Consider the following 12,658-nt stretch of genomic DNA (forward strand, 5'->3'; position numbering starts at 1 on the left):
TTTTTGCTTGTGGAAGTAAACAAATAAAAGTTTCTCCCTTCCGAAGTGAAAGCTATTTTCTGTCAGAGGCCGCGGGAAGCTGAAAAGAAAGAGGGGAGAAGGGAAAGTGAGAATACGCTGGAAATCAAGCTGACGAAAGGCAAGGAGCGCATCTTAATTTTAAAAGCCTGTGGCTTCCCCCCAACCCGAGCCCATCTCACCAAGGAAAGTGTTTATTGTGGAGGCGTTTGGCGCAGTGTGTTTTAAAAATCCACATTTCCTGCCTCGTTAGCCACAAAAGTTTGAGGGGTTTTTTTTTGTTTTGTTTTGTTTTTTTAAACTGGACTAATTTGCTTTCATTGTTATGGATTACTACTTGTTTCAGGGACTTGCTCCCTCCCCCACTACCTTCTTGCCACTTAGAGGGGGATCATTTGGGAGATTTTATTCTTCAGAATAATAAAAAGAAGCAACCGGTGGGCAAACATCTTGGCATCACGCCTCCCCCCCCCCCAGCTCAATCAATCTCCCCCAGCAAAGAACAAGGAGAAGAAAGGAAGCCAGGGCACTGTACTCAAATGAGCAACCTGTTGGGTCCCATGGCTGCCAACGCTGCCGTCTTCGGAAAAGAGGGAGCTCCAACAATAAATTATTTGATGCTGGTGGGGGGTGGTTTTAAGCTACCATCTGGCTCCTGCTAGCTGCGAAGCTCAGTTAGGAATTAAAATGAAAAAAAGTTCAGGGATCTAGGGAGAGAAATGCCTTCCCCTTCCTTTTCCCCACCCAGAAGAAGCCTGAGACAGGCGTCTCTCCCTGGACTTGGCCTGGATGGCTGCTGGAGTTTTACAGTGGAGGCAGGATTATGTGAGATGACGGGATAAGGCCCTCTTCCCCTCCAGTTAAGCAGGCATTGCAGGCCCTAGCTTTGAAACCAAGAAACCAGGAGGGAGACAGGGCCTCCCGATGAAACGGGAGCCTGGCAAAAGGCAGCTGTTGGGCCGGGCAGGGCCAGGACCAACTCTTGGGACCTTCCCAGCATGCTTGCCGTGGGTTCTTAAAAACGCCATGCTCCCCTCCTGCCCCTCAGCATCCTTGGGTCTCCTCTCATCCGCCGCCCCTGCGCTCCTCCAGCCAGTCTCCCTTCCCTCGGCTCCCATCCCCAGGAGCCAGGTCCGGAGGAGGCGAAGGCTCCACTGACACTTGACAAGAAACCGTTCTGCCTGGTATTTCTTGCCACAAGTCAGCCCACCCGCTGGGGAGACCTGGTGGGCCTCTCCTGCAGGCCGACGGCTACGTTAACTCTTTCAAAGCCCCGGGACAAACACTGCCCAGCACAGGGCACTCAGGTGGGTGGGAGAAAGGCCATGCTAGGGCTTAACACCCGCTGCGAGGTGAAGGCCTCAGGACCTTTTGCCGGTGGGTCGCGGCAGTGCTGCATTCCACTTGGCCTGCCTTAGTAGGGGCAGGCCCGTAGAATAAGAGGACACAGGAGTGGGATTGTCACACTCCGTCCAGCCAGACATTGCCATTCCACCACTAGGAGATGGAGAAAGGTCATGTCACTGGGGAGATGTGCTGCTTTCAACGGCCCTGGATAAACTCTCCAGCAGACGCCCGTCGATTTACACAGCTGATGGCCGGCCGCTTGCTGGCACCACTTTTAGGCCACCCAAAGCCAGCATGTCCACCTCTCCAAAGACACGGTCCAGCTATGAAACCGTCTGTTTCAGAGTCGGGCACCCCTTTCCGCCAACATGGCTGCATTCCCCGAGCAGAAATGTTCACAGAACCCAAGGAACGTTTGCCGAGAGCCAATGACCAACTTGTAAAAAACAAGACACAAGGAGCGTTCGTGCCAGAAACTCGACCCCACGAGTAGCTCCTATCCAATCAGAGAGCAGAGATAATACCGCGTGACTCTCCACATCCAATTGAAACCCACCGACAGAGCTTGAATTTCAACATACTTGCAAACAAGCCACAGACTAAGAATGATTTGCGGAAATTCACTGGGCAAATGGATTCTGAATAATGAGTATGTCTGAGTAAAGTCACCCTGTGCTTGCCAACGACTCGCAGGCAGAAAAATCTAAATGAGGGCCACGAGATAAAATGCCTAGACAGACAGAATTTGAATACACTCTTTCCTCAGCTCCAAACACGCTTGTACAGATCTTGGCCTAGATTCTTGTGGGGTTCTGCGATCAACTCTCTCCATCAGCCGAGTTGAGCATCACCTGTGCATTACGGTAGCATCCCGTGATCAGGACCCCATGGTTCATACGCATAGTCCCACTCCAGTGCCTTCGTCACAAGGCCGCATCTCCTTTTATATTCTTATAAGGTTCTGCAGAACGAAGTCACAGCCCCCCCACCAACCAGCCAGCCAGGACGGGGAGCCAATACAGCCTTCCGATCAGGAAGGGCAATTAGAGAATTCTAGCCCTGCATGACTTCCCACCAGTTTTGGAGTCGGACCGGGGCATGGGGTTGGAAGGGTGGGCAGGAGAAAGGGAAGTGCATTCAATCAGGGTTGTTGCCCTGGATGGTGGGTTGGGTGTGTGCAGTGCTGAAACTTTTTGTATTGATTAACCTCAGTGCAATTAAATCCCACTAGATAAATCTAGTTATTCTGCAAGCGACCTGAGTGGTGTTGAAATTTGTTATTTCAACACGGTCTGCAATAAGGGAGCAGCTCATCTCGCTCCGGACTGCCCGTGCCTTGGCGATCCATGGCGCGGACTCTGCTTCTTAACAGTTCTTAAGAACCTGGCCTCTCCCTCTGCCTGTTTGAACGGAAGTGCTGGGGCCTGAACAAAAACATGCGCAGAGAACGTGGGGATGGAATTGCCTCACGTGTGCTTAAGTTGCTTTGTTCCCCAGGGCACACGGGAGCCGTAACACATGCCAAGAGATCCTGAACCAGTGCCTGACACCCAGTACACCCTTCATTCTATTTACTAGATACTTGGCCATGTTGCCCATCCAAACCTCTCTCTTACACACACACACACAATACATTCCCCGTGCCTCCTACATAATATCCATATACACATGCATTTACTGTGTAAATCCAGCCCGCTCAGAGTCATTATTTAGATACAGGGAGCCAGGGCTAAATCTTGCTCTAAACTACCCCAAGGTAAGTCTAGAGTAAAGCCGTTGATTTCAGTAGTATGAGAAAAGAATCTGGTCCACTAATGTACATCAGCCCCTCACATTCTTATATTTACATAGAGAAGGAGAGAATATGGAATTTTCCCTCGCCCTTAGAGCTCCAGTGTTCCTTTCAACTGAACGGGTCAACAGCCTTATCCCTACTATACTTAGGGTGACCAGACAGCAAATGTGAAAAATCGGGACGGGGGTGGGGGAGTAATAGGAGCCTATATAAGAAAAAGACACAAAAATCGGGACTGTCCCTAAAAAAATCAAGACATCTGGTCACCCTAACTACACTGCCTGGCAAAGCAAGCTGAAGGGACTTGCCATAACTCTCGCATCAGTTTAGGCAGAGTGAGGAGCAGAACCCAGGTCCCGACTCACAGTCCAGCAATTTAACCACCAGAGAATGCCCACGCTCTACCCAGCTGAGGTCACGCGAGTGAGGTTTGCCAGGGAGGCAGAACAAACCGCTTTCGAGTGACCTCCAAAACAGGGCCCCCCAATGGCATTTTTTCCCCTACTACCTTTTTAAAAAAAGGGCCCTCACGTGTTTTCACAGCTGCCTATGGTTTTCAAAGTCCTCTTATTAGAAGAAAAAAGTTGTATTATTCCACTCTTCGCTACGGCAAACCCACACCGAAGCCATACGACCGGAACCAGGGCTCTCGGCTTCAGCACAAACCAGCAGAGCAGCAAAATTTTCCTTCCACTTTGCAAACCCCCTCCTTGAAAATCAATTTTTAAAAAAAAAAAAAAAAAAAGAAATTGCGGCTGCTCCTCTGAATCCAGCAACTGCGACCTACCAGGAGGGTTTCCGTCGGTGAGCCGAGCGAAAGGATCTCGGTCTGCCAACTTGCCAGGGCATGAAACACAGGAGGCACTTGCAGCCGAGAGTAAACACGGATACCAGTTTCCGTTAAGAGAGAAGATAAACTCACGACCGGGCAAAAGCAGATTTTAGGCACAATTTTAAGAAGCCAGACACACTGTGCATGCCACTTAATGAACACGGGGCTCGACAGTTTCTCTGTCTACATAAGAGCATAGCTACGTGGTACCTATGTCCCAGTGCAATACTTTTAGTGCAATCCTTTAACAACTACCATCCTATCCCTAGATAGGATCTCTCTTCAACCAGGGAAGCAAGATCTTTACAAAACAAAATTGGGGACGGGTGGGGAAAAGATGAACTGTGCCCTATATTCCATCTCACCCAGATCTCAGATGAAATTACTTTTTTCTCCACCACTTGTATCTCATCTCCCTCCCCACTGTTGCTGTCTGACTCATTAAAGCATTGGGGTGGGGACAAGGAGGAAGAAGCATGGATTGTAAGAAAGATGTTGCACCCCATGAAGCTTTGCTGGGTCGATAGCAACAGTAGCTCGATCCCCTGAAGTGGCTTCATTCAGAAGGGGAAAGGAGATTTAACAAAACCAGACTCACCACTGTTCCCCCTGCATTTTAGATCATCGCTTCTTCTTTTCAGTTAAAAAAAAAAATTACAAACAAGTTTTTAGAATCAACAACTCTTTGCATTCCCCAACCGCATTTCCTCTTCTGGAGGGTAAATTTCACTCTAAGAAAAAGATACAGACAGGATTTTTCCCAACCTGAAAAACAAACCACTCCCCAAACCTTTTCTCCCCACTTCTATAAAACAAAAGTTCCATCTCTAGTGAGCAAAAGGGGTTGCTTATGGGGTACCAAAAGAACCAGCACCCCGGTGGGTGCGTAAGCTTGTTCTAAAGAATGAGCGAAATGACCTGATATAGGGTGGAGGGTAAAAGAAAAAAAACCGAACAGATATAGAAGAAAATCACCGAAAATGACAACAAATTTTGCAAGGTTGATGTCATCTCAAATATTTTAAAGAGGACTTTGCAAGCGCACAGTTAACCCTTGTGGGTTTTAGGGCAAGTTTGGGTGATTTTTTTAAGTCACATACACCAGTGTTCTCTCTCTTCTGCAGAGGCTGGATGCATTTCCCTGCTCTCAGTGTATCTACAGAGTCCCACGCCCCCCCTCTGGGTACCACTGAACTCCTCTTCCCTTTGAGCACACAGCTCTGGAGGTGTGTATTTAACCTCCCACGTGGCCAGTTCTCCCGAGGCGTGAGGGAAAGGTGGCATCCTGTTCTGTTTAACAATGCCCCAGTGCCAAACAGAGAGAGATTAAAAATCAAAGAGAACAGGAGTGGAATTTCCAAGTTATCGCTTTAAGAAGTGGCAGGTGATAGAGACAGACTGTTAACATGACTTAAGGACACTTGGGGTGTAGCAAATTAGTGTGTGTGAGTGGGGGGGGGTGACTAAAATACATGGTCACCCAAAGGGAACAGGTAAGAGTTCCTTCTGGCCTGAAGGCCAAACCACAAGCAGAGGTAAAGGTTGATTCTCCTATCCGACTGCAATCCCCTGAAGCACCACCACCAGGTACATACATGGCAGTAAGTCGCCTTGTTAACACAGGGCAAGAAACCTAGGCTGTCATGAAGTCCTCTCCTAACCCTGCTGCAAAGGGCATATTCATTAGCTACCCACCCTCTCCAACACACCTGCCAGCTAGAAATAGGGGCTGGGAGGTGGAAAGAGAATGACATCTTTTATCTCCACTGAAATACAGAGAGCAGAGGGTAGGGCTGGGGAGAATGGTTGCTGTTTGGGCTGAAAATAAGAGACTCTTTTTAAAAACATGGGAGCGAGGCTACAAAATTTCGCTCCCTGTCGGAAAACAAAACCTCAAATAAAAAAAAAAATGAATGCAGAAGAAGGGGGGAAAGCTGCAGACACATTATCCCTCCTTTCTATAGGACGGAGAACTGCCCTCCCGCTCCACAGCGCTCTCCCCCCCCACCCCATCCCCCCCCACACACACCTTGTTGCTACAAAGGGAAAATCTTTGCTGTACCTCTTCCCCCTTCTGCACCTACTCAGCAAACAAAAAAACAAAAAACAACCCCTCCCCCCCAAAGACTCAAAGCCAGCCCCCTAGCGAGACACAAACCTTATCAGATTCAAAGCATCCCCGATCCACCATGAGAAAAGAAAAGCTCTTAGGGCTCTCTGGGAAAGAACTTCACAACCAAGTGCACTTGGATTCCAGCCTGGTTATTAGAAAAGAAAGCGACAACGTGTCTGAAGTGGATATTTTAGTGTCACTCGATTTTATAGATCACGCCAATTTTTAAATAAACTCAGCCCTTTCTTTCAGAAGGGAGAATCTGAATTAGAAATTCACCAGATTCCTCCGGTGTTGCATTGCTGGATTTTTTTTATTATTATTATTATTGTTCATTTTAATTCCCCATGAAAATCAAGAAGTTTAATAGATTTTATTTTAAAATCCTCTGCTCCAGGTAAATCCACTCAGGAATAACAACAACCACAAAAATCTACTTGGCCCAAACATTTTTCCTTAGCATCTTACTTTCTTTTCCCCTCCCCAAAACAGAGGCAACAAACAACTTTTCTGCTTAGATTCACTGAGCCAGACATTCTGAATAGTAGATGTATTGTGCATACTCCTTTTTATTGCTTTTTCTGAAGCCATCAGCTTGGGGACCGGCAGAAGGAATTGCTAGCTTCCTTTACAGGTGCACAAGCAACCGGGCTGGGATAGATCAGTCCACTGGGTGCATCTCGCTGCAAACGGAACATTTTCACTTAACACCAGCAGCAGAATCTTGGAAAGCACAGAGATGCATCCCATCACTCTCCATCTAGACACTTAACTGGATAGACAGGTTGGATGGAGTTTGAGTGCATTTTTGATATTCCATGACGTTCAGATTATTTCCCCCCCAGCCAAGACTAGTCAAACTTTCTCTTCTGAAATGGGGCCCATACGATAGAAGTGGTTTTGCTTTTAGTATCCTCATCAGTTCAAAGCATAAAACAAATTATTTGCATCAGGTTTTAACCAGAGGGTTTCCTCTTCTCTACTTTAGAATCCCACATTCACTACAGAAGCAAAGATAGAAGGGGAAAACGATTTTTTTAATAATAATAAAAAAATAGCAACTCAAGAATATTAGCCCAAATGTTTTAAAATACAGGGAATGTGGGGGCTTAGAAAGTCTCCCCTTTCAAGCCCCGCTCCACAAGGAGTAAAGAATAAAGACTGGAATTAGAACCATCTGACTGCTTCGGAGAACTGACAAATACTCCCCGACTCACTCGGTCAGCACATACAATTTTCGTCCTTATGTTCACCGTATTCCATCCTGAACTCTCAAAGGTTTTGATTTAGGGAAAAAAAATGGGGGCTACATTTGACAAATAATTTTTGCATGTGCATAAGCAAGGCTGATTTTAAAAACAGACTATCCTCAAAATAAAATCAAAAAGTGAGTTTGATTTCATTAAAATCTGAGATGTACTTATGTTTAGTCAACAATATTAGTAGGGCATGAAACACACTCACAAATACACAACTGCCAGCCTCACACTGTCTGTCTAAGATGTGTATTGATTTGACACCAAACTGCCCGTTCTCCAGCATAATACACTTCTTGTGTAAATTTCTAAACTCACAGGAAGAATTTTCACTCACTTCTACTTTAGGTTAAAAACACCCCCCTTTAATGGAGAAAACAACATTTTAATTGTATACCCCACATCCTTTCCAAAAGTATTGTAAAGTGAGGTCTTAATCGGACACCAAGTTGGTTCTGACTGTGGTAAATGACAAATGTATGTACATTTTAGTCTCCAAAGCAAAACTCATCTGGGCTGATCAGTTACTTCAAGCCGGCAACAGATCCTGGATAGGAATCTGTGCTGAAATTCCTCTCTAATTCCTTAGCACTATATTAGGAATAGAGAAATCACAGTGTGTTTTCTCTAAATATATGTGCTTTTGAACGTTATTCTGAGTAACAGTGCAAACGAAGTTTAGTTTTTAGATACTCATAAATTATTCCTGTTCTCCCCATTAACATTTTTATTTGAATTAAAAAAGGAGGGAGGAGGGAAGAAAAAATGATACATTTTTCTTTTTGTTTTTAAAAAAAGCCATTCCCAAACGGAAAGGTTAACTGAAATTACAGCCCACTTGTTCTCCTCCATACACACCTTAGAAATGTGCTTGCCAACTCAAAACAGTTCCCTATCCCCAAAAGAAATATTCAGAGTAATCTGCTGCTAACAAACCACTTACTAAACTTTTTTTGGGGGGGTAGAGGGAGGGAAGAGAGCAGACAGAAGCTCAAGACGGGGAAGACAATTTTGAACGAACCGAAAAATCATTAATTTTGCCAAGGTTTGCACTTGGAATTTGTCTCAAACGAAGCTATTCGCTCCATTGACGAAAGCAACTGACCAGAATTGTCCTCACACCCCTCACCAACTAGCCAGTAGTTTTAAAACAAGGTCTGCCTGGGATTTCTGAACTCCCTAAAGAATAGTACTTAATAATAAACCCTTTCCAAATGATTGTTATTAGCGATGGTTTACAGGGGTTCAGCTAGACACCCTCATACAGACTACCATGCATTGTATGAAAGTTTTAGGGATTCCCCCCGCCCCCAAAGCCCCCATCACACTTTTAAAACAAAGAAATATAGAAAGGCTCACAAACTGTGCCATTAGGGGAAAGATGTGCACAAGCAAATCACAATGTGGAATTTCACTGTACAGTGGCTGAGTTAGAATCCTTGCCCTGTAAGTTTTAATAATCAATATAAATCCTATTTTGTTTTTAGTCTTATTTTTGCCTGCTCTCTATTTATTAGATAAATATTTTTAAATACTTTAATTTTAATCTCACACCAATCAGGGTATTCATGGGTGGAACAATTTCTCTGCGGGTTGTTTAAGGTTTGTTGGGGCTCAGTTTGCTTCTTTAGGAAATTTGCAGAGATTTTAAAACTTGTTTTGTTTTGATTTATTTCTAAACAGGGGGAAGTTTATTTTGTTGGCACATCACATGGCCCAGATCAGCAGGTTTTATGTTGAAATTATTTTTAAAACACTCAGCAATAGACAACATTAAAATAAAACGGCCTATGGGGGGAAATAAAAAGGCAGGTACCAACAAAGGAAGACCAAATGCAACATGTCCCCGCAAAGTACACTGAACTACAATAGCTATTGAGGTTATTCTGCATTACTTCCCCTAGCAGAAAGACGGCTAATTTAAACCTTATTTCTCAAGGTTAATTTTTTTTTAAAGTAATTAATTCACAAGATGTTCCCCACTCCCTTGGCAAGCATTAAAAATAAACACAGAGCAGAGCAGGTTCTGGGACTGAAGAGAAAGAAAAAATATTGTCAGCAAAAGTTTCCTTGGAGTCGAGAATCCAACAGGAAAGACACTGCCAGAGAGCTGGTTTTCTTGTTGGAAGTTTCCTGTTCATCTCCACAGGCCTCCCGGCTCCCAGGGAAAGTTGCTTTGTGCGGTTGAGAGAGAGGTGGGCAGAAATACAGCTGTCCCCACATCATGCCCTCCCCCCCCCCCACACACACACTTTCTACTCAGAGCCCCATACATGTGAATAACTTTGAATCTGCCCATCCTGTCAATCAGAGCAAACTGTGAGACCCTCCCCCCCCCCCCCCCCCGCAAAGCAAATGCCACACACCCAGGGCGGATTGATCGACCCAAACCCCAGGAGCTGTCTCCTATAACGCCCCCCTCCAGGCACCCAGAAGAAACACACACACACACAAAATAAGGCAAATCAATACTGTACCTCCAATTCCACCCCCCCCCCCCCGCCATGCACACGCTGTCCCAGTTCCCCCCCTCTGAATTTCATTCCCTTGTCCCCAATATAAACAATTCATACACACACACCCCAAAAAAATCCCGCTCCCCAAATCCCTCGCTTTTCACGCCACTTCCATGCAAAGTCTCAGCTGAAAAGTTGCTCCTGACAGAGATTTCTCTTTGTCTGGAAGCTCCTTGATGCACCTTCGCGATCCCTGGGACCCAACGCTCCAAGCGATCGATAGGGCTGCCGGGGGGGGGGGGGGGGGCGGGAGGGAGACCAGGCTACAAAGCCTTTAACTTCGAGCCCCGTCTTTCCCCCTCCCCGAAGGGAAACTAAGAGCCGACCCCTAGAAGTCCTGCGGACGGCGAAGCCAGGCGGAGCGCAGGGGAGATTCCTGGGGCTCGCTACTCCGGGGGCGGTTCAAACGGGCAGGGTGCACAATTCGAAACAACAAAGCGAGGAAAGAATATATGTCTTGTAAAGGGTTTGCAATCCCCCCCCCCTCCTCCTTTACAAAAAGGGAACTGGGGCACCCACCGCGCGAGCAGCTCTCGCCACCCCCCACCTGTTTGTTAAAACAGACACCCACACCCGCCTCTGCAAAGAAGAAAGGAGGAAAGAAAGAAAACAGCTGTTCAGCCTGTTTAGCAACTTTCTGGGTTAGTGGCTGAAAAATATTTCAGGGGAGGGAAGCCGAGCGGCGGTGTAAACAGGCCGCCTCTGCAAGGGTGCGTGGGGGGGGGAGAGACCTGGCGATTGAAACTCACCCACCTTGAGAGTTCAACAAACGCAAAGCGACACACACACGAAACACCACAACACACAACCCCACCAACCTGTTTGGCTCGACAGCGGCTGGAAACAAGGCTCAACTTGAACCCCCCGCTTGGGGCATGGGTAGATCTCCGCTGGGGGAGGGGGCGGGCGGGGGGAGAAACTTCTCCAGTTCCGGGGTGGGGGTGGGGGGGGGTCCCCAAAGTTCGCCGCCTCGGGCAGAGCGGGGAAGAACCCCTAGACCCGGTCCCGCATGACCGCACTGCTTGGGGGTGCTGCCAGCTCCCCACTTTGCTGGATGACTTCTTGGGGGGGGCCTCCCTCTTCTTTCCTCCCCCCACCCCGGCTCCTCTTCCTCCTCTGCTCAGGGTAGGGTGGGGGGGTCCGTCTGCGCCCTCCTCTCCCTGTGTCCCATTCACACGGGCAGAGCGGGCGCTAATCAGCGGGGCTGCGTCCGCACGGGAGATGTGACTTGAGATCGGGGAGGGGAGGGGTGGGAGCGAGAGCGAGAGAGTTACTTCCACTTCTACCATAATCCATCTAAAGCAGGTGCAGCACATTTCCAACCCCACCGCGCCGGGAGGAGGGAAGAGGAAGGCGCCACATTGGGGAAGAAGAGGTGATGGGGAGGGGAGGCTTTGGGAAGGAGAGGAAAGGAAACCCATCTCTTCTTTTTATGTCTGAGGGATCCGGCGGGTTGGATCCTGCTGAATAGGGACAGCGTCGGAATAAACTTGAAGGGGTCAAGCTATGGGGTGGTTTCATTTCTCTTCCCGGCTGTTCCATTATGATTATTGTTTTATTAATCATAATTATTTCTCTTGAGGTGGCACCTAGACTGATATCTGCGCCACGCTGTGCTAAGCACTGCACAAACCTGCGTGGGAACAGGCAGCTCCTGTCTCCCAGAGTTTATCATCACAATAGACAAAGGAAGAGAGAAAGGAAGGATTATTATCCTCATTTTACAGAGGGGGGGAAACTGAGGCACAAAGCGATGGCCCAATGTCCTACAGGGAGTCTGTGGCAGAGCCAGGAACTGAACCGAGATCTCCTAGATGCATACACATAGCAAAAGGCAGTCCCTGTCCCAAAGAGTTTACAATCTAAATGGGCAAGACAGACAAAGGCTGAGAGAAAGGATTGTCATCCCCATTTTACAGACAGGGAAAGTAAGGTCCAGAAGCCCAGATCCATAAAGGTATTTAGGCTCCTAACTTCCATTGATTTCAATGGAAGCTAGAGACCTTAATACCCTTGGTGGATCTGGCCCTGTGATGCCTTCTCGGTGGGCCCTGAACTATAAATTACCTTATGAACCCCCTGCCTCAGCAAGAGAGAGATTTCCTGGTGCTAAACTGTGGGTCAGCTCCCTGACACTCCAATCTGTTAGCCAGCCCAGCAAAGTCCTCAGGACTCTGCCAGTCCTTTCCTTGACTTGCAGGGAATCCTTGATGTCCACGGTTCCCAACCCCCTTGGGAGAGCATTCCCCTATAGTATCCATCCCCTGACACTGGACACTCACAGCAGTTACCAGGTCTGCTGTCACACCAGTCTGCTGGCCCAGCAGTGGATGCGCACCTCCCTTTAATGCAACAGCACTGAGATGGATTTATAATAAAACAAGCTTTAAGAGAGAATAAAACCAGAAAATGGTCACAAATAAAACAAAAGTATAATCACGCTTTCTAGCAACTAAAACCAAACTCAACAGGTTACAAACCTGGTCTATGATAAGTTTCTTACCTAAACCAACCTTTTAGCATCAGCCACCCACATGGCTGGGGATCCACTGTTCAGGGACACACAGAGGGTGGGCCTTTCTTTTCCCCCAATGATGGATCACAAAGGGGTTCTCTCCCATTTTCTGACCCAGTAAACCTTTGAGAGGTGTTCTTTTAAAGTGTATCCCCAGATAAAGTTTTTCTCCCATGCTGTTTGCGTTTCAGGAAGTTGATGGCCAGGCTGATAACTTGCTCTTCTGTTGACTTAAAATGCAAACGAATTGTCCTTTGTTCTGGTTT

General features: G+C 47.2%; 1 protein-coding gene across 4 annotated transcripts in view; it reads right to left on the bottom strand.

The window, feature by feature from the left end:
* The window catches only part of FOXP4 (forkhead box P4), a 142,777-nt gene extending 131,670 nt beyond the window's left edge, over window positions 1–11,107 (bottom strand). For all 4 annotated transcript variants that reach the window (XM_048826603.2, XM_048826602.2, XM_048826601.2 and 1 more), the window contains exon 1: window positions 10,696–11,107. The gene's annotated coding sequence lies outside the window, so the exon portion shown is untranslated. The remainder of the gene's footprint in view (window positions 1–10,695) is intronic.
* Window positions 11,108–12,658: the final 1,551 nt, after the last annotated feature.

Source organism: Caretta caretta, chromosome 21, assembly GCF_965140235.1.
Source record: "Caretta caretta isolate rCarCar2 chromosome 21, rCarCar1.hap1, whole genome shotgun sequence".
NCBI classification, from domain to species: domain Eukaryota; kingdom Metazoa; phylum Chordata; order Testudines; family Cheloniidae; genus Caretta; species Caretta caretta.